Here is a 4275-nt window from a genome sequence, read left to right on the forward strand (position 1 = left end):
CTCTGACAGGACAGTAATTCTTCAATACTGCACTGAATGTCAGTGATAGATTTGTACTTAAATCTCTGAAGTGCAATTTGGACTGACAACTTTCTGGTTCAGTGATAAAGATACTATAAAGTTACTATATCCTGCATGAGGGAAATGCGAGAAATATCCTACCATGAGACTCTAAAACAATACGAGCAGCTGATTATCAAAAAGACCGGATTCCATTATAGACTGCGATGAACAAGCTAACTGTTAGTTTTGGCCATGATCATCAGGGAATGGAAAAATAGGGAGTAAATGTGGAACCATTTTTTTCCCCATCTGAAATAACATGATTCACCTTTTTTAAAATCAGTCACGGGACGTGGGCATCGCTGACTGGCTAGTATTTCGTGGCCGCATCTTGTTACCCTTGAAAAGTTGGGGGTGAGCTGCCATCTTGAATTGCTGCTGTCCATGTGCCGTAGGTAGACCCACAGTGTCATTAGAGAGAGAATTCCAGGATTTTGACCCAGCAAAGGAACAACAATAAATTTTCAAGTCAGGATTATGAGCGGCTTGGAGGGAAACTTGTAGGTAGTGGTGTTCCCATGTATCTGCTGTCCTTGTCTTTCTAATGGAAGTGATTGTGGGTTTGGAGGTTCGATCTAAAGATCTTGGACGAATTTCTGCAGTGCATCTTACAGATCGCACACACTGCTACTACTGACTGGTGGTGGTAGAGGGAGTGGAAGCTTGAGGCTATTCAAGTGGGCTGCTTTGTAGTGAATGGTGTCAAGCTTCTTGAGGGTTGATGGAACTGTACCCATCCAGGAAAGTGGGGAGTGTTACATCACATTTCTGACTTCTACTTTGTAGAAGGTGGTCAGGCTTTCAGGAGTCAGGAAGTGAGTTAAACACTGCAGTATTCCTAGCCTCTGACCTGCTCTTGTAGCTACTGTATGTATGTGGCAAGTCTTGTTGAGTTTCCGGTCAACGGTAACCTCCAGCATATCGATAGTGAGGGATTCAATAATGGTAATGCCATTGAATACCATAGGCTGCTGTTCTGCAGAAAAAAAATTGGGTTGCTGAGCCATTTCACTCAGAAGTGAGGTGGTCAACTTTGGTTCCCAAATCCAGATTAGTATTGATCCAATTTGAGTCTTCAATGTAGTTTTCACAATTCTGAAGCTGTATGGTGGGAGAATGCTTCCTTGTTTTAAACCTGCAAGTCTCGAAGACTAGTGTACGTACTTGAATTAAAGCTGAGGAAAACAATGCAGTTCCAACCTACTGGAGATTTTGGTGCAAAGACTGAAATATTTATTATTTTATTAAATTAATGGGTAATTCAGTAGGAAATCAAGATACATTCCTGAATATATCAGCTTAAGCTGGGAAACCACTGCCTGGAAACACGGCTTGCTGTCTAAATGTCTTGAACCTGCCTGAAGATGTTCACAGATATTTGAAGGCTTTTTTTTAATTCATTTTTTTCAGATGGTTATTATTTAGTTGTACTGGCACTTAAAGTGTCAGTGGGAAGTTGTTGCTGTCTATTATCAATTCAAATGAGATTCTATGGATTGAATCTTATGATTTATGGCTATGTGACAGTTGCATCATGTTTTTTGGAAGGTTTTGTGCTGGGAAGCCTAACATGATGCCTTGCTGTATCTAAACAAACTCACCTCATTAACCACCTACCCTGGCCCATGGTGCCCCTCTTGTCCGCTTCTAGCCCCATCTTACTGCACAGCATTGCCAGAAAAACTCATGACTGCCTGAATAGCCCAGAATTGACTGACATTCTCTTGCTGGGGCCATCTTTAAAAGACTATTGTGCACCAAGTCAAAGATTGTCAGTCTGGGGCAGGTCTACACTGTTCATAACATTTGCCCTGGACATGACAGATAAGTTAAACTTGGTGCCCAGTCTTGCAGACAGGGACCTGTAGATCCTGATGGGCAGGGTGGTATATAAATGGTATCTCCTCCTCCTCCAGGACCAGCAAAGGATACTACAACACCAGACCATGCCAACCTAGCCTGTTGACTCAATGCAGTCTTAGCCATGTGGAGGGATGCACAGAAATATAGGAAGAAAGTCAATGTCCTTCTCCAGTCCATCAGCACTATCAATATCTTCTCTCTCATACTTCACACTCAGTCTGTCTCTTTTACGGTACCCACCTCCACCAAGGCTCATGCTCTATCATTTCAATATTGCCTGCCCTCTCTGTCATTCCTCACATGCTGTCAGCCACCGATCCCAACCTCTGACACCACTATATCTGCCTGCCCTCTGCAATGCCTACTCACTCTCTCGGGCCACCTGCAAAAACTATCATCTCTCTTAATACCTGCCTCTCTCTCATTCCAGAAGGAAAGAAGCCCATAGTCAGGCGGAAAGAATCAAAATGACTATTGGGCTCCCCTTGTGTAGAGAACTTCCCAACTCCAATCACACCAGGTGATTTGGTGACCATGACCAAACTTTGGACTGGTATTGGAAGCTACAGGAAAGACAGAGTGAGTAGCTCTCCATGTTGAGATAGGCATCGTTGGATGTGTCAAATGATTCTGCCACCAATCTCATTGTAACCCAGGCCATTCAGGCACTTATAAGCTTCAGCCCTGTTATCATAGTCACAAATGGGGTATTTTCCACAATGTGGATGATGGTTGAGCATTTAGCAATGCAATTACAGATAACCCGTAAATATTTAGATTCAATAGATTCATGTCGCTGTACAGCAAATGTGTGGTTAAGGAAGAAAAAACTGTCATTTTTATATAGCATCTCTCATATTTCTGGGATGTCCCAAAGCATTCTGCGAATAATGGATACTTTTTTAAAATCACTCATGTGATATTGACAATGGCGAAACACCTGGAAAACAGAGTGTTCTCATCAAACGATCCTTTTACAACACAAAATATTTGTTGTGGTTCCCAAATATTAATTGAATATTGTGTACACATTCATGAAATGATACCAATTAGCCATCAATTAGAGCAGATCAGCTTTACTTGAAACCAGAATTGAATGTTGAGGAAGGAAATGCGATTGGATGGTATTCATTAGAAACTAACATGAGGAAATTTCTGATTTCAGTCTACTCTTAGACTAACTTTTTCCTATTAAATGTGTCATAAACAACTCTGCAGCTGACAAGATGATTCCTGAGATGACAATGTTCATTTAGCCAGCACCAAAGGCATAATGCAATTCACCATTGACTAGAATTTGATGCATTGGCACAGTCATACTGCAAGCATTGCAAATGGGCAAAGAAATGATTGCAAGTGAAATGTAGCTGGTGTTTGTAAACTCATGCTCCATGTATTTGCCCCTTCAATACTCTAGCAACCAGCAGGCGTGACTCCAATATTTTCACCAAAGTGATACTGACTCTGCCTGCCTACGGGTTTTCCCAGTCATTTTACCAGTTCAATTTCGCATCTAGAGAATGACAAGTGATGCCAGGGAACCATCTACACTGGGCTCAGGCTGGTCACCAGGCAATATCCAGAGCCTCTGTTCCCTTTTACCTCACTTTATCCCAACAGCCATTTCTACCTATCAACTGCCCTCTCACGTGGAGAACCATCACATTGAAGTTAGCCTCCAACTATTCTACTGGACCCCCTACATTAAACGTCATTGATCCATGTCCTGCTCCTCTCTGACCCTGCTGTGGATTTCATGGTGGTCGTCAGTGCCAATAAAACCTCTCCCATAGCTTACTATTCCATTTGAAGCTGTTCTGTATACTTTGCCCACACACATTGAGACCCCCATCAAAGTCCTCATGTCATGATGGTCATGGGGTGTTGGGAAATGTTGATGCCAAGGGCCATGGCTGGTGCCCATGGATCATGCCTTGAGATGTTATTTGGTGCTAAGCTGGTGGCAGCTAGCAGTGAGCTTTCATGCCCTGAAATCTCAATGTCGAGCTTATTTGGCATTTTTGGTAAGATATGAAACTGAGTTTTGTTTAAATTTATTTTTCCTAATCAACCTGTTTTGAGATGATATTAGTGAAAAACTTGACCTGTCACTCAGCAAATACATAAAACATGCAACGAGTTGCTCTGGCCATCAAGATTAGTCTCATCCAATTCTGCCATGAGTCTTGCCATGGCCCATGTCACTCAGAAGATTCCACACTTGATATAAGGTACAAACTGAGATTGTCATACATATAGAGTCTGGATCAATGGTGCTGGAAGAGCACAGCAATTCAGGCAGCATCGAGGAGCTTCAGCAAAATCGACGTTTCGGGCAAAAGCCCTTCA

This window comes from Chiloscyllium plagiosum, chromosome 27 (genome assembly GCF_004010195.1).
Source record: "Chiloscyllium plagiosum isolate BGI_BamShark_2017 chromosome 27, ASM401019v2, whole genome shotgun sequence".
Taxonomy (NCBI): Eukaryota; Metazoa; Chordata; class Chondrichthyes; order Orectolobiformes; family Hemiscylliidae; genus Chiloscyllium; species Chiloscyllium plagiosum.